Below are 18,829 nucleotides of genomic sequence, written 5' to 3'. Positions count from 1 at the left end.
TATGCAGTATATACTTTCAAAGATGAGGTTTAGGAGTTCCCTGGTGGCTCAGCAGGTTGGAAATCCAGCATTGTCACTGTTGTGGCACAGGTTTGATACTTAGCCCTTTGAACTTCTGCATGCTGCAGGTGTGGACGAAAAAAAAAAAAAAGAGATGAGGTTTATTGTGATGCCAATATGAATATCAGATATTTTAACATACTGTGAAAAACTGATGTCAAAATATAGTCATTTTTGTGTCTTAAATTATCTTTAATAGTTTACTGAGCCAAGATAGTACTACTTAAAAATTTACCCACTCAAAACCATGTCACCTGCTATATCTACTTTTATCAATTTAAAATTTTGTTGTTGACTTTTTTTTTTTGCTTTTTAGGGCCATCCCTGCAGCATATGGAAGTTCCGAGGGTAGGGGTCAAATTGGAGCTGCAGCTGCAGGTTTACGCCACAGCCACAGAGGATCTGAGCCACTTCTGTGACCTACACCACAGCTCACAGCAATGCAGGATCCTTAAACCACTGAGCGAGGCCAGGGATCGAACCCACATCTTCATGGATACTAGTGAGGTATGTACCCACTGGGCCACAATGAGAACTCCCTCAATTTTAAATTTCAAATATTACCACATAGGTTCTGGAGAATTTTCCCTTGATGAAATACCAAATATTCTAATTTACAAAAAGAAGTATTATCTGAAAAAATAGGTATTTCCCAAAATTGCCCACCAGCCAAAGGTTCCAACCATAACCAAAGTAACCTTTAAGACTGAGTTATCAGTCACCAGTAAATCTTAAAATAGCTGACATTATTTATGTCAACAAACTATTTAGCAATCCCATGCCCCTTTAACCAATATATTTAATCAATAAATAATTTAGCATTGGTTCAATTTATTTTGTGTCCTTAAGAAGGATGTGTTTTAAAAAAATTAAAAACTGAATGGAGTACATACTTTCTGTGCTCACAGTAATTCAATCCTCTAACCTAGATTTTTGGACAATATTACTTAATATTTTAGAGCTCTTTCTTTATATCTGTAACACTATAAAACCAGTTTCTATACAATATCTAAAAAGTACTGTGATCAACTCACGAGAGGAAATGTAGATAAGAGTAAGAAAAATCAAGAACCGTTTCTTAAAGAATTATTCTTCAAATCTCCTATTTTACTGAAGTTTAAGTATATTTTGTCTCATCACATTGCACAGAAACAGCTAGAAAGAATTTCCACCATAATTGGGAATACCGTTTGTCCTTGAACAAAATGAGTTTGAACTGCATCGGTCCATTTTTGTGCGAATTTCTTTCAGTCAATATGGGACTATACAACGTGAAATTGTGAATATCAAGAATCCAGCCAACTGTAAAATTTTAGGCAGATGTTTGATGCCCCTTAGCCCAGCACTGTTCTGGTCAACTGTGTATCTGAGATGTCTTCCTTAAAATGCAAAATACTGAAATACAAAATTATTTGTGTATACAAAATTCAACTGACGAGGATCCTTCAGAGTTCCCGCCATGGCTCAGCAGTTAACAAACAAATCTGACTAGCATCCATGAGGATGCAGGTTGGATCCACTAGCCTTGCTTAGTGGGTTAAGGATCTGGCGTTGCTATGAGCTGTAGTTGTGATGTAGGCCAGCAGCTACAGCTCCAATTCGACCCCTGGCCTGGTAACCTCCATATGCCACAGGTGCGTCCCTAAAAAGCAAAAAAGCAAAAAAGAAAAGGATCCTTCAAAGAAATTGAAAATCATCTTCCAAATGAAATTAAATTTTATTTATTTTTTTGTCTTTTTAGGGCTGCACCTGAAGCATATGGAAGTTCCCAGGCTAGGGGTCAAATTGAGAGCTTCAAGTGCTGGCCTATACCACAGCGACAGCAACGTGGGATCCAAGCTGTGTCTGCAACCTACATCACAGCGCACAGCAAAGCTGGATCCTTAATCCACTGAGCAAGGCCAGGTATAGAATCCACATACTAGTTGGGTTCGTAACCCATTGAACAGCAATGGGAACTCCCCGAATGAAATTAACTTCTAATGAAGGGCAGGTAGGACCGCCTATCAAGAGAGAGATCACGGACAGAGCAAACAAAGACCCTTTCTTTTTCTTTTAAACTGGAATATAATCATTAGTCCTGGTGGCCTAATGGATGAGGCATCAGCCTTTAAAATTGAAATTTATCTGACATATAACATTGTATAAATTTAAGGTATATTTGATACATTTATATATTATGATTGATTATATTTGATACATTTATATATTATGATTGATTGCCTTTGTAGTGACAGCTATCAGGTCACACAATTTTTTAAAAAGTGGAACAATTAACTTCTAATCTTTTGTTTAGCAAGCTTGGTGATTATAACACAATACTGTTATCTATATTCACTATACTGTGCCTTAGATTTCTAGGACTTCTTAATTAATCACTGCAAGTTTGTACCCTTTTTTCAAACTTTAGACTTATTTTATTGAGGTAACACTGGTTTATAACATTATTTCAGTTTCATGTGTATTACTACTTCTGTTTACCCTACAGTGGGCTCACCACCAAAAGTTTAGGTTCCATCCATCACCATATAGTCAATCCCCTTTACCCATTTTGCTACCCTACTCCTTCCCCTCCAGCAACCACTACTCTGTCAAAGACCATTTCCAGTACCCTCTTCATGCCATGCCTGGAATAGTGCCTGGCATGGGGACAGAGTGAAAAAGCTAATCAAGAAAGAAAAATAAGAGGGCAAACACTAGTTTTAAGTATGAGCCCTAGGAGTTCCCGTCGTGGCTCAGTGGTTAGCAAATCCGACTAGGAACCATGAGGTTGTGGGTTCAATCCCTGGCCTCTCTCAGTGGGTTAAGGATCTGACGTTGCTGTGGTTCTGGCATAGGCCAGTGGCAACAGCTCTGATTTAGATCCCTGACCTGGGAACCTCCACATGCCACGGATGCGGCCCTAGAAAAGTAGAAAGACAAAAAAAAATAATAATTAAAATAAAAATATGAGCCCTAAGTCAAAAGGTGGGCAGTCACATGTTCCCAATGGCAGCTGCTGGTTTCAATGGAGAGCCATCTCCATTGAGCAATGCTAGTAAATACAGCCAGAGATATATTAATTTTCAAAAAATCTTTATTGAAGCATAGTTGATTTACGATGTTGTATTAATTTCTGCTGTATAATAAAGCAACTCAGTTATACATACATATTCCTTTTTTTCCCTTTTCTTTTTAGGGCCGCACCTGTGGCAAATGCGTGGCATATGGAAGTTTCCAGGGCTAGGGGTTAAACTGGCCTATGACACACCAACTTAGGATCCGAGCCATAGCTTGCAGCAATGCCAGATCATTAACCCACTGGGTAAGGCTAGGGATCAAACCTGCATCCTCAGAGACACTGTTAGGTTCTTAACCCACTAAGCCACATGGAAACTCCCATATTCTTTTCCATTATGGTTTATCACAGGATATTGAATACAGTTCCCTATGCTATACAGTAGGATCTTGTTTATTCATCCTATACATAACAGTTTGCCTCTGCTCCCAATCATTCCCTCCCCATAGCAACAAGTCTGTTCCTATATCTGTGAGTCTGTTTTTGTTTTGTAGATATGTAGATTTGTGTTGCATTTTATTTATTTATTTATTTATTTAGGCCACATGCCATGAGGGAGTACCTGGGCCAGGGACTGAACGTGCACCACAGCAGCAACTCGAGCTGCTACAGTGATAACACTAGATCCTTAACCTGATGCACCACAAGGGAACGCCTGGTCTCTATTTTAAATTCCATATACAGTGATATCATATAGTATTTGTCTTTCTCTCTTACTTCACTTAGTCTAACAATCCCCCAGATCCATCCATGTTGCTGCAAATGGCATTATTTCATTCTTTTTGGCTAATACTGCATTGTGTGAGTGTATTTAAAAAAAAAAAAAAAGATGAAGTAAAGATGGTACCATAAATAAATATCTTTGAAATATGGAGTTCCCATTGTGGCTCAGTGGGTTAAGAACTAGCCTAGTATCCATGAGGATGCACGTTCGATCCCTGGCCTCTCTCAGTGGGTTAAGGATCTGGCATTGTCGTGGCCACGGTGCAGGCCAGCAGCTGCAGCTCTGATTTGACCCGTAGCCTGGGAACCTCCATATGCTGCAAGGGGGGTGGGGATAAGAGGAAGGGAGGAAGGAAGGAAAGAAGGACAGGAGGAAGAAATAGGTGGAAAAGTTGTAAAGCAATTTTTCTGGGTTGTTGTTTTTCTCAACTAAGATGGTTAAATGCTAATGGGGGAGGGGAAAAAAAGACACAAGAGAAATGAAGAAAGGAATGAAGAATTTTAACATCACCATTTTTGCCCCTTAATTAACCAAAGGCAAACAAAGAAAAAAACCAGACTCATCTATTTCTTGACAGAAAAACACCACACCACCCATAAAGTATTCTTGCCACAAAATCAAATCTGAATCTGATCAAGTATCTTGCTCTGATCATCAATTTGCAAAAAGTATAGAGCACAGAAGAGTATGTTAAAGACACCAAAGGGATATAATCAGCAAAATCCAGACTGTGAAAAGCTCTATAAAATAAATGACCCTGGAATTTCCATTGCGGCTCAGCAGTAACAAACTCCATAGTGCCCATGAAGATGCAGGTTCGATCCCTGGCCCCACTCAGTGGCTTAAGGATCCTGTGTTGCCATGAGCTGTGGTGTAGCTCACAGATGCAGCTAGGATCCCAAGTTGCTGTGGCTGTGGCACAGGCTGCCCACTGAAGCTCTGATTTGACCACCAGCCTGGGAAGGTCCACATGCAGTGGTATGGTCCTAAAAAGAGAAAGAAAAACCAAATTAAATAAATGACCCAGTTTCTTCAAATAAATTCCAAGAAAATAAAAAGAGCTGGAAAGGGAAATCTAAAGCTTAAAAGAGATAAGTGATAATAAGAACCAACTGGAATTTATTGACCTTACTTAGATCTAATTTTGCTTTCTTTTGGAGGGGGGGGGGGCTGCACTTGTTGCATATGAAAGCTCCTGGGTCAGGGCTTGAATCAAAGTTACAGCTTCAATAACGCCAGCTCCTTTGACCCATTGTGCCAGACTAGGGATCAAACCTGCACCAAACTGCTGCAGTGGGATTCTTAACCCACTGGGTCACAGCGGAAACTCCAGATCTAAATTTTCTTAAATTGTAAAAATAAACAATGATTTGTAAAACAAACTAATCAACTTTTAAGGAAATATGAACATTTAATATCTGATGATATTAATATTTTCAAGGGGTAATACAGTACTGTGGCTATTTTTTTAAAGTCTTTTTTAAAATATACAATGAAAAATTTATCAGTGGAATAGTATGTCTGGGATTTGCTTCAAAAAATATGTAAACTGCATGGAGTGAGATATGTGAAACAATATTAGCTCTGAGTTGAAAAATGTTGAAGCTGGATAATGGGTATATGAATGGGTACTAGTCTCTACTTTTGTTTATAAGCCTGATATTTTCCATAATAAAATGTCCTTTTTAAAAATCAGAATAGGGCAATACTGAATAGAAGGAGGACAAAAAAGGAATGAGAGATCCAGATATAAGAAAGGAGAAAAAGATGCAAAAAAAATTTTTTTTGGTCTTTTTAGGGTCGCACCCACAGCATACGGAGGTTCCCAGGCTAGTGGTCTAATCAGAGGTACAGCTGCCAGCCCATACCAGAGCCACAGCAATGCCAGATCTGAGCCTTGTCTGTGACCTACACCACAGCTCAGGGCAATGCTGGATCCTTAACCCACTGAGTGAGACCAGGGATTGAACCTGCAACCTCATGGTTCCTAGTTGGATTCATTTCCACTGAGCTACGAAGGGAACTCCCGCAAATACTTTTTATATTTCAAGAAAATAGGAAGTGAGGTCATTTGCTGGGTGGGGGTAGTAAGGAAGAAGGCATTAAGAGGTTTGAAATAGCTGCTATGAAGAACAAAGACAAAGAAACAGAACAGGATGTATAGGAAGGACATTTTTAAGAGTGGAGACCATGAATTTTTGGTCATAGCAATCAAAAAAGATAAGTTTTTCTTTAGCAAGTATATATGGTCTGGCTGCAGACACAGAAAAGTCACACATTTAGAGATCTAGGTTGGGTTGAGGTTTTCAGGGTATGTGTGATGAATACATAATGAGAGTTGAAACAATGGCTAAAAGAGCCTAAATTACACTATGTCAAAAGTGAACACAGGAAAGGCAAATAGAGGGATCAAAAGAGCAGGTCTTTCTCCTGGGAGAACATTCAAAAAGTTGTAGTCATAGAGTGGGATGATTAATTTTAAGACTTCTCAATTTGTAACTATTATTATTATTTACTGCCATAGGTTAATAATGTTTTTTATTACAACCGCTAAATACTGATGAGAAATAGTAGAAAGAAACAACAGGTGTGATGAGCCCTAGATGTGCGTTAAGAAAGATGTGGTTCAAACCTGTCAACTCTATAAGCCTGAGTAATTCATGCAGCTTTTCTGTGAAGAAAATATCTAAGGTTCCCCTGTAACCCAGATTATTTCATCCTCTATTAACTTCCTACCCTTAAACTTTCCTACTACACACACACACACACACACACACACACACACACACACACACACACACACACAGATGATACAAAGTATTTCTCAGATTTACCTTTCTAGTTACCTTTTAGCTTAACATTTTAACATGTAGTTGCAAAATATCTGATAACAAAAATAAACGTTTCTCAAATGGAGCAAAAGAAAGAGCCTAGAGCTATTTAGCAAAAAGCAGTCTATATTTATAATAAACAGTACGAATAAACCAGGCAATATTTTCATATCACCTGGTGGAAGAATTCTATATCTTCTGGTGAGGGGTCATTGGATTCCTTTGAGAATGTGATGAAAGCCAAGATCTCTCCCCATCTTTTATGAAGATAAACAAAATATTATATATATATGTTAAGGGGGTTCCCAAATCCTTCCAAAGTCAACATAATAAATGAAAAGACTTATTTTTGAAATGTATTTTGGCAGTACTTCAATAATCTAAGCTATACGTATGTAATACAAACAAATTTAAAAAAGGAGTGTGGTTTATTCATTTGTATGTTAATATCCAGACGTTCTTAGAGATCAGGTCTGGTTCGCCTAAGCACTAGAAAGAGGCTTCTTCAGTATGCTTTTTGAAATGCACAATTCTTAGGGATTCCATATTCTACTGTGTGTGTGTGTGTGTGTATCTTTTTAGGGCCGCACTGAGGCATATGGAGGTTTCCCGGCTAGGGATCAAATTGGAGCTGTAGCGGTTGGCCTACGCCACAGCAGCACCAGATCCCAGCCGCATCTATGACCTACACCTCAACTCACAGCAACGCCAGATCCTTAACCCATTGAGCGAGGTCAGAGATCAGACCCACATCCTCATGGAAACTAGTTGGGTTCGTTAACCACTGAGCCATGACAGGAACTCCTCCATATTCTAATTTTTTTTTTTCCTATGACCACACCCACGGCATATGGAGGTTCCCAGGCTAGGGGTCTAATTGGAGCTGTAGCTGCCGGCCTATGCTAGAGCCACAGCAACGTGGGATCCGAGCCACCTCTGCGACTTACATACACCACAGCTCACGGCAAAGCTGGATCCTTAACCCACTGAGTGAGGCCAGGGATCGAACCCGAAACCTCATGGTTCCTAATTGGATTTGTTAAGCACTAAGCCACGATGGGAACTCCCATATTCTAATATTATATTCACTCATCTGCTCCACCAATGCAGCCCTCCTAGATAACAATGTTTACCTCACCACAGAAAAAGGTGAAAAGTAAAAAAGAAAGCAGAAAGGAATTAAGAGAGCATTAAAAAAATAATCTTATAAGTCAGAATGGTCAATGAATTATCAATTTAAGTTCCTCTCATTTTAAGTGTCAATGTGTTAACATAGGTTTCACTTACCAAAATAACCTTTATAAAATTTTATTTCATTAAATAATCTATTTTGTACGCTGTTCCTTGCTAACCGGAGTTTATGAAATAGGGGAAAACAATACAGGAAATAAAGGGTATGTGTGAAGGAAAACATAAACAACCAATTATGGCAACAGTAGAGGAGTGTACTGATAAAAAAGTGGAAATCGAGAGTTCCTTTTGTGGTGCAATGGAAATGAATCTGACTAGGAACATTAGGTTTCGGGTTCAATCTCTGGCCTCACTCAGTGGGTTAAGGATCCAGTGTTGCCGTGAGCTGTGGTGTAGGTCATAGACACGGCTTGGATCCCATATTTCTGTGGCTGTGGCATAGGCCTGCAGCTACAGCTCCAATTCAACCCCTAGCCTGGGAACCCCCATATGCCAAGGGTGCGGCCCTAAAAAGCCAAAGAAAAAGTGGAAATCATCATTTATCAATTTTTAGATGTAGAAGTAAAAGTTTAAGAAAGGAAGTTCCTGGGCCAGGGTTTGAACCCTCACCTCACAAGTGACCTGAGCTGCTGCAGAGACAAAGCCAGACCTTTAACCTGCTGTGCCACAGTGGGAACTCCAATGATGCTTTATTTAAAGAAGTTCAGCAGGTTATCTACCTTCTTTGAATAGCACATATTATATAGCTCATAACCATAATCCAAATATTTTCCAGATATAGTAATGAGGCAAGGCAGAAGCTACTGGCAAACAGATCTTTTCAGACAAGTTTTTCAAGAGTTAAATAAAATCTTTTGTTTCCCAATAAACTATGTGCTTCTTGAGAAATAAAAACTAAAGTAGTCAACTCCCCAAACATGGTCCCGCCTGCTGGATAAGAAATGTTTTTCACTTGTGCTGTCTTCTCTTTCCCTCACCATCCCTAATTGCACCATCCAAATCATTCTGATTTCTGTATAACTATCCCAAAAGAACACACACATGTGTTTTGACTTGCACAGTCCTCACTGTATAGAATTAATAAAAAGGAGGACCATCTCTCATCCATTTAAACAGTGGTATTTTTTTGGGTGTCCCTGCAAATTCTCCATCAATTTCCTCAGATGTGATGCTCCTTATCATGGCATCAGACATGAAGTTAGAGGTTTCTCTAAGTTCTCAACATTTAACTCTGATTACTATTCTAGGTAAAAACAATGTTTAAAACTATAAATTAGAACATTCCCTAACACCATACACAGAAATAAACTCCAAATGGATTAAAGACCTAGATATAAGACCAGATACTATAAAACTCTTAGAGGAAAACATAGGCCAAACACTCTCTGACATAAACGACAGCAACATCTTCTCAGATCCACCTCTTAAGAGTATTGACAATAAAAACAAAAATAAACAAATGGGACCTAATCAAACTTAAAAGTTTCTGCACAGCAAAAGAAACCCTAAACAAAACGAAAAGACAACACACAGAATGGGAGAAAATCTTTGCAAATGCATCGACAAGGGATTAATCTCCAAAATTTATAAATAACTTCTGCAGCTCCATACCAAAAAAAACCAAAACAACCCCAACAAAAAATGGGCAGAAGATCTAAACAGTTCTCCAAAGAAGACATACAGATGGCCAAAAAACACATGAAAAGATGTTCATCACTCATTATTAGAGAAATGCAAATCAAAACCACTCTGAGGTACCACCTTACACCAGCCAGAATGGCCATCATCAAAGTCTACAAACAGTAAGTGCTGGAGAGGGTGTGGAGAAAAAGTAACACTAGTACACTGTTGGTGGGATTGTAGATTGGTGCAACCACTATGGAAAACAGTATGGAGATTCCTCAGAAAACTAAACATAGAACTACCATTTGATCCAGCAATCCCACTCATGGGCATGTACCCAGAGAAAACCACGACTCGCAGACACAGGTACTCCAATGTTCAGTGCAGCACTATTTGCAATAGCCAAGACATGGAAACAACCTAAATGTCCATGACAGAGGAGTGGATCAAGAAGATGTGGTACATGTACACAATGGAATATTACTCAGCCATTAAAAAGAACGAAATACCAGCATTTTTAGCAACATGGATGGACCTAGAAACTATCACGCTAAGTGAAGTCAGCCATACAATGAGACACCAACATCAAATGCTTTCACTGACATGTGGAATCTGAAAAAAGGACACAATGAACTTCTTGGTAGAACAGATGCTGACTCACAGACATTGAAAAACTTATGGTCTCCAGAGGAGACAATTTGGGGGGGTGGGGGGAATGTGCTTGGGTTATGGGATGGAAAGCCTATGAAATTGGATTCTTATGATCATTATACAACTGCAGATGTGATAAATTCATTTGAGTAATAAAAAAAATAATTTTAAAAAAAACTATACCATTAGTGCTATACCACAATGAAGTCCAATAATGAGGGGGAAAAAAAAAGGGTACACTTACCTATAAAATCAATGCACTGAATATTTTGGAAAAAAAAACCCAAATTAAAAATTTTTAATTTATAGTTTAATTCTATAAGATTACACAGGACAACAAAGTGCTCCCCAAGAGTAACTTCATTTCCTTAAACCAATCTTTGTGATTTCCTCACTTGCACACCTACAGAGTTGAGCTTCCAGAGTTCTGAGATTCTTTTCTGAGTAAAAATAAACTAACTAAAACAGGAATTGTTCTTGCAGTATCTTGAGTTCTGTGTGAAAATTAATATGAAAAAGTTGGATTTTTCCCACCCTGCCCCCAATCTGAAAATGCTAGATCACTAAAACTTTTTTAATCAAATACCTAGGCTTCACTCTACTGGCTTTTATTCTGCTTCAGCTTGGAGGCCCATGATTCACTGGGACCTGCTGCTGGCAAGCAATAACAAAAACAAGAGCAAAAAAAACCAGGTTGGTTCATCACTGAGGGATGGACTAAGCTCAAGCAAAGTCCATTTTTAAAATAGTAAAATTCTTCCAACAGCTACACCATTTCCTCACTCTATTAGTTATAGCTAACTACCATAACTCATTTTGCAAGATTTAAGTCACTCATCCAAAATTTACATTAATATTTTGCATTTTTCAATTAACCTTGGGCTGATGATTAAGATACCAACTTTCCCACTGGGAATTACTCCTACCAATCTTAAGTCTCATAACTTTTTTTTTTTTTTTTGTCTTTTGTCGTTTTTTTTTGTTGTTGTTTGTTGTTGTTGCTATTTCTTGGGCCGCTCCCGCGGCATATGGAGATTCCCACGCCAGGGGTTGAATCGGAACTGTAGCCACCAGCCTACGCCAGAGCCACAGCAACACGGGATCCGAGCCGCGTCTGCAACCTACACCACAGCTCACGGCAACGCTGGATCGTTAACCCACTGAGCAAGGGCAGGGATCGAACCCGCAACCTCATGGTTCCTAGTCGGATTCGTTAACCACTGCACCACGACGGGAACTCCTCATAACTTTTTAATATTAAAGGCAAGTATTGTAAATAGATGCTCTATAGCTTTAGATTATGAATGTGAAGAAAGCAGAAATAGTATTCTGGGGATGAGATTAACATTTAAGAAAATCAGATTTCCCTCCATAATGTGGGTGGACCTCATCCAATCTGTTGAAGGCCTTAAGAGAAAGGACTTACACCTCCTCCTGAGATGTCTAAGGCCAGCAGACTGCCTCTGGACTTGGAGCTGCAACATCAACCCTTCCCTGGGTCACCAGCCAGCCAGCCTATCCTGTGAATGTTGGACTTGTCAACCTTCAAAAATCACATGAGCCAATTCCTTAAATTTTCTCATGCTCCTTTCTCTTCCTCTCCCCCTTCCTCCAGAAACTGATTGATTTATGGGTCACTTTTTTCTTTTAAATATGCCCCCAAGTCTCAGGTTCTGTTATAATAATATAAACACTTTTATTATTATAGTCTTATCCTGTTGCTAAACTCTTAGTGGAAATGAGTACTATTCATCCTTCATACCACTTTAACTCCCTGGATACCCTCCAGACAAGTCAATGCCTTCAAGGGTTATCAAATGTGAAAAACTGGGTCCCACTTAAAACAATTCAGACAGATGTCATGAAATAGGGCTACTGAGGTGCAAAACAGATAACTGAGAACTCTCCTAGCTTCTGTTTCTGCATCACTCTCATTACTAAAGAGTTAAAAAAAAAGTTTTTGATATTCACTGCAATTGCAACTTACAAGCACCATCTCATTACTGCTGATCTTGCAGCTGTTCTTTTTCCTTTCCTTGTTTCTTTTTTCTTGGCCTGTCTTCCTCAAAGCTTCTTGGCTTTCCCTTCATGGGCATTAATCAGGATGCCTCATTTTCACAGCACATCCATCAAACACACGCTATATATAACTTCATCCCAGCAGTATTCACCTGTTGACGGGTGTGCAAAGATTGCTTCTTTGTTGATTAAAATCCTTCTCTTCCTTGACTTAAGGCATGAGGCCATTCTGAATTCCTGACGGTTCCAAAGAAACTGAATTCTGACTTGCTTGGATTTTATTGTGTATCACTTTCTCCTGCTTATTACCTCAAACCCATTTTCTGTGTGATACAACTGTGTATGCCTATGAATGGTGAAGTAGAATGTGAAAAAAGAAACATGCTGGTTTGCAGGTCACTTTTTTCTCTTAAATTCACTCTGGTGTCAAAATATACTTAAATGAAAACAAAAGGAAAAGATCTACCATTTATTGGTATGTCTCTAAAACAACCTGACAGAGACAATGACAAAACAAAATGATTCTGGAATGTAAGCTATTCCTCCTAAAAATATTGAGTTACCTATGAACTGTGTTCTACGTTATTAAATTTATTATTTCCAGATTCACTGGGATTCTATGATGGCAAATAATTATCTCATTAAAATGAAGAATACCAAATTATACTACTTGTTCCCTAGTGTAAATTTCAACTTGATTAGATGTGAGCGACATCAAGAGAAAAAATGAGGAGTTCCTGCTGTAGTGCAATGGGATCAACACTGTCTTTGGAGCACTGGGGTGCAAGTTCCATCACTGGCCTGGCACAGTGGGTTAAGGATCTGGTGTTGCCACGGCTGTGGCATAGGTCACAACTGTGGCTAGATCTGATCCCTGGCCTAGGAACTCCATATGCTGCAGGGCGGCCAAAAAAGAAAAAAATAGAAAAATTCACCAAACTGATGCTGATAACTTCTGTGTTTACATAAAGTTTGACAATGATTCTTTAGGGTGGAAAAAACACCTCTGGGACACAAAACAATAAATGCCACATATGCATATTTTTCAAATTGGATTTACCAAAATAGTTGAAAAAAGTAACTATGGATTTTAACTAGGTGTGTACATTAGAACTACCTGAGGAACTTCCTAAAAATATAGCTAGGCCATGGAGTTCTCGTCGTGGCTCAGTGGTTAACGAATTCGACTAGGAACCATGAGGTTGAGGGTTCGATCCCTGGCCTTGCTCAGTGGGTTAAGGATCCGGCGTTGCTGTGAGCTGTGGTGTAGGTTGCAGACACGGCTCGGATCCCGAGTTGCTGTGGCTCTGGCGTAGGCTGGCAGCTACAGCTCCAATTCGACCCCTAGCCTGGGAACCTCCATATGCTGCAGGAGCAGCCCTAGAAGTGGCAAAAGACCAAAAAGAAAAAAAAATATATATATATATATGTATATATACACATATACATATGTATATATATATATGTATATATACACATATACATATGTATATATATATATATATATATATATATAGCTAGGCCTTATCTCAGAAATTCTGAGGCATTGAAATTTTAAAAATTTCCCCAGATGATTTTGATTCACATACTTAGTAGAGAACCATTCCCTCAACACTACAAACCACATCTAGTTCAAAGGACCAAATGCAAAATTACAAACGGAAATTGAGAAATCATCAGTGTCAGAAAATGTCATCTGGGTTTCAAGGGTAAAAAAAGCAAATCTGGAAGCCAAGGTACTCAGATTTTTAATGGTAACTGCAACGAATGTCACCAAATTCAAAGGAATACTATATTTATAAAGACCTTCAGATATATCTTGAAGAGATATTTTAAACCAACAGGAAAAAGAGGTAAACCCAATATTCTGAAATAATTAAGCACTATGCATTGTAGTTAAGCTGTTAGTGAAGATTTTTAAAAAATATTTCAAGAAGAAAACACCACTGGCTTGTTCATTATGCATCTATCTAGTCCTACTCTTCCTGGTATGTTCTAATAGACACATTCTTTTGTAACTATATTACTTTGTTGCTTTTTGTCTTGATTATATCTCCTCTTCTTTGTATCTAGAACAGGGGTCAGCAAACTTTTATAAAGGGGCAGACAGTAAATATTTTAAGTTTTGCTGACCTTATGGTTTCTGAAGCAAGAAAGCAACAATAAACATTACGTGTGGAATAGATACGTCTCTATTCCAATAAAACTTTATGGAAACTGGGATTTGCATTTCATGTAATTTTAAAATAAATTATTAATTTATAAAATTAAATTTAGAAATTTTACAAAATAAATTGGATAAAAATTTTTACAAAATGTTATTTTGCTTCTTTCCAACCAATAACACCTGTAAAAATCATTCTTAGCTCAAAGGCTACACAAAAACAAGTATGAAGCAGGACTTGACTTGTTAGCCATAGTTTGCAAGCACACTCATCTAGACAAACGAAGTTATCTGATGATACAGGCTACTTAACTTATGCGGCAAGCTTAAATTCCTGGGCCAGGAATGAAACCCATGCTACAGCAGTGACCTGAAACACAGTACTGATAATGCTGGATCCTTAATCCCCTAGATCACCAGGGAACTCCCAGCTACTTTTAATAACAGTATTATCTCTTCCACAGTGTTGTCAGGCAGATTAAATGAGTTGATACATGTGAAGTACTTAGAACAGTGCCTGGTACACAGTTATGTGCTATTTGATTTTACACACACACACATGCACCCAGAGACACACAGGAGGAGATATAGAAAGAAACTAAGATATTTCTACATCTCTTCTATTTTGTTTAACACCCCTTCATTTGTTAGCCTACCACACTGAAATATTTTACCTAAAATCTGTTATAAAAAGGAAAAAATCATTCAGTGTTGAGGTAGGAAAAGTATCCAATTATGTTTCATCAGCTTTTCTCACAACTAATTCTCTAGTTCTCGTTCTCAGAAATCCAAAGTAAATATATCCACCTGCAATTTATCCACAGCAGTAGTCCCATTAACCCGAATCTCAGGCCAAAAACAAAAAAACCCAAAACCCTTACCTGCCTACTGAATTAAATATTTACAAAGATCTACTAAGACTTCAGAGGAGGACATGAGATCCTAACCTTCAATACACTAATGCAACTGCAGTTAGGAAAGACCTGTCTATAAATGCATCATTACATTATAACCAAGACAAAGCTTCCAAGTCCAGGTTTAGAGGACTTTTTCCTTTAGTTACACAGTCAATTTAATTAGCCAAGGAAAGTCAGTGACTCTCACCATGGCTTATTAGCTCAGCCTAACACTAAAGTGTGAGTCAAAGAATAAGGGAAAAGCTATACAAAACTCAAGTGAGTTGTAATAAGGCAGAAAGGTATTTATTCTGGGTACATGCCCCTCACCATGCCTCACAATTTTCCACTCCCCTTCAAGATCCAGCCTGAAGGCAGCCCATCATCACCTCTGGCTAGCCTATTCTCACTGGCAGTTGGTAGGTACATTCTTCTTTAATCTCACTGTGTCATATACATATATTCCTGAATGACTTTATATGCTAGGCTCTTTTCCTGTAATGCTTACTTCTCAAACACTCAGCTAAAAAATGAATATACTTATTTAACAGATGAGGAAACATTCGTTAAGATTAGTGCACGGGAGTTCTCTCGTGGTGCAATGGGTTAAGGATCTGATGGTGTCACAGCAGCAGCTTGGGTCGCTGCTGTGGTGGGTTCGATCCCTGGCCTGGGAACTTCCACATGCCACAGGCAAGGCCAAAAAACCCCCAAAACATTAGTGACATGTATTCAAGGTCAAACAGCTAGACAGTGGCAGGGCCAGGAGTCAAACCAGATTTGTCTCTGACTTTCAAACCAATGGTTTCAAACAACAGTAATGAGGACAGAGAGGAAGCCAAGTAGACAGGATTCTCTTTTTTTAAATCTGTGTATATATTGGGTTTCTGTAAAAGTTTTTTAGTGAAGTTTCCACTGTTAATTTTTTTTTTTTTTTTTTTTTTTTTTTTTTTGCTTTTTAGGGCCACACCTGAAGCATATGGAGGTTCCCAGGCTAGAGGTCGAATTGGAGTTACAGTTGCTGGCCTATGCCACAGCCACAGGAACGGGGTATCTGAACCATGTCTGTGACCTACACCACAGCTCACAACAACGCCAGATCCTCATCCCACTGAGTGAGGCCAGGGATAGAACCTGCAACCTCATGGTTCCTACTCAGGTTCATCTCTACAGCGCCATGACGGGAACTCCTAAGATAAATTTGAACAATCACTGATTCTACCCCTATGCTGCCTCCCATATTCTTTGTAACTACATACATGCTGTCTCTAGCACCAGACTGACCTCCTTGGGGCAAACACTGAACTGAATTTCTTCGCCTCTCTAGTGCCAGGCATAGTATGTGGCACCCAACAAATGTGTATGGAATCAAGCTTTGAAAGAAGCAAAACTGTATTTCCTTGAATTTTTAAAATGATTTTTATTTTTTTCATTGGATTTGGTTTACACTGTTATGTCAATTTTCTACTGTGCAGCAGTGACCCAGTCACACATACATAACACATTTTTTTTCTCACATTATCCTCCATCATGACTAGATATAGTTCCCAGTGCTATACAGCAGGATCTCATTGCTTATCCATTCCAAAAGCAATAGTTTGCATCTAATAACCCCAGATTCCCAGTCCATCCCATTTCCTCCCCCTCGGCAACCCTATATTTCCCTGATTATAAGCAATTATAAAATAACTTATGACCGCACACATAATATCTTTTCTTTTTTCTTTTTTGGCTGCCTTGTGGCATATGGACATTCTAGGCCAGGGATCAGATCTGAGCCTTAGTTGTAACCCAAGCCACAGCTGCAGCAATGATGGATCCTTAACCCACTGTGCCAGGCTGCAGATCAAACCTGCAGGAGTCCCAGGGCTCCCGAGACTCTTCCAATTCCATTGCTCCACAGGAGGAACTCCATGTATTATCTTTTTAAAAAGAAAAACCAAGTGAGCTTTTAAAAATGTTTTCCAAAAATGACACATTTCTTCAATATTCAAAGCTTTATTTTTTTTATTTTTAATTTTTGGGTCACATCCTGGGCATGTGGAAGTTTGAGGGCCAGAGATCAAACCCTTGCCACAGTAGTGACCACACTGATCCTTAACCCACTGAGCCGCCAGGGAACTCCCTCAGGGCTTTATTTTAATAAAATATGAATTATCTAATAACTGTCAAACAGTATTGGCGAAAGATATTAACCATGTTTTATTTCCTTGTTTAACTTGCCATACTAAAAGACTATTAGGGTTGGAATTCCTGTCGTGGTGCAGTGGTTAACAAATCCGACTAGGAACCATGAGGTTGCGGGCTCGGTCCCTACCCTTGTTCAGTGGGTTAAGGATCCGGCGTTGCCGTGAGCTGTGGTGTAGGCTGCAGACACAGCTCAGATCCAGTGTTGCTGTGGCTCTGGCGTAGGCCGGTGGCTGCAGCTCTGATTCAACCCCTAGCCTGGGAACCTCCAAAAGCCGAGGGAGCGGCTCAGGAAATAGCAAAAAGACAAAAAAAAAAAAAAGACTATTAGGGTTAAACCATATAAAACTGCCAATAATGGCAATTACACAGGTTCGACCTAATGCTTATCAATGGTATTTAGACACCACTGGCAAAGCTCTCAGCAGCTAACATAAATAGTAGAACTTGAGGGATTTATTTACAGTTTTTTTTTTTTTTTTGTCTTTTTGCTATTTCTTGGGCCGCTCCTGCGGCATATGGAGGTTCCCAGGCTAGGGGTCCAATCGGAGCTGTAGCCACCGGCCTACACCAGAGCCACAGCAACGCGGGATCCGAGCCGCGTCTGCAACCTACACCACAGCTCACAGCAACGCCGGATCGTTAACCCACTGAGCAAGGGCAGGGACCGAACCCACAACCTCATGGTTCCTAGTCGGATTCGTTAACCACTGCGCCACGACGGGAACTCCTTATTTACAGTTTTTAAGCAGAGTAACTCCCTCCTCTCTGTGATTTCAGAGTTCTTTGTACATATATATTTAATACTTCTCACCCTACATCATAATTACCTGCCTTGATGCTGTCTCAACAACACTCCTCCAAAGCTGCAACCTTGACATATCTGTTAGATCTCTGCCAAATATCATGGTAATTAACACAGTAGAAATTGAGCATTTCTAAATGATTGCTATAGGAATCAGTAAAATTGAGAGGAGTTCCCTCGTGGCTCAGCAGGTTAAGGATCCAGTATTTTCACTGCTGTGGCTCTGGTTACAGCTGTGGCATGGGTTCAACCCCTGTCCTGGGAACTTTCACATACCATGGCCATAGCCAAAAACAAACAAACAAAAAAACTGAGATAAAAATTTACCGTGTCCTTCATACTATACCAATCTTTATTTTCATCCTCTTTTGCTTTTTAGGGCTGCGTCCACGGCATATGGAAGTTTCCAGGCTAGGGGTCGGATCAGAGCTACAGCTGGTGGCCTATGCCACAGCCACAGCAACATGGAATCCGAGCCTCATCTGCAACCTATATCACAGCTCACAGCAACACCAGATCCCCGACCCACTGAGCAAGGCCAGGGATCGAACCTGCATCCCAGGGATACTAGTCAGATTCATTTCCACTACACCACAATGGGAACTCCTTCATCCTTTTTT

The 18,829-nt window shown here is 39.3% G+C and overlaps 1 protein-coding gene across 9 annotated transcripts in view; it reads right to left on the bottom strand.

The window, feature by feature from the left end:
• The window catches only part of PAFAH1B1 (platelet activating factor acetylhydrolase 1b regulatory subunit 1), a 168,507-nt gene that overhangs the window by 48,699 nt on the left and 100,979 nt on the right, over positions 1–18,829 (bottom strand).

The sequence above is a fragment of the Sus scrofa genome, chromosome 12, assembly GCF_054392235.1.
Source record: "Sus scrofa isolate SSC_HxYL_T2T_F1_AM1 chromosome 12, Sscrofa_HxYL_maternal_Yorkshire_Landrace_v2.0, whole genome shotgun sequence".
Lineage (NCBI taxonomy): Eukaryota > Metazoa > Chordata > Mammalia > Artiodactyla > Suidae > Sus > Sus scrofa.
The sequence above is the reverse complement of the archived record's forward strand: the minus strand, read 5'-3'. Positions and strand labels throughout refer to the sequence as shown.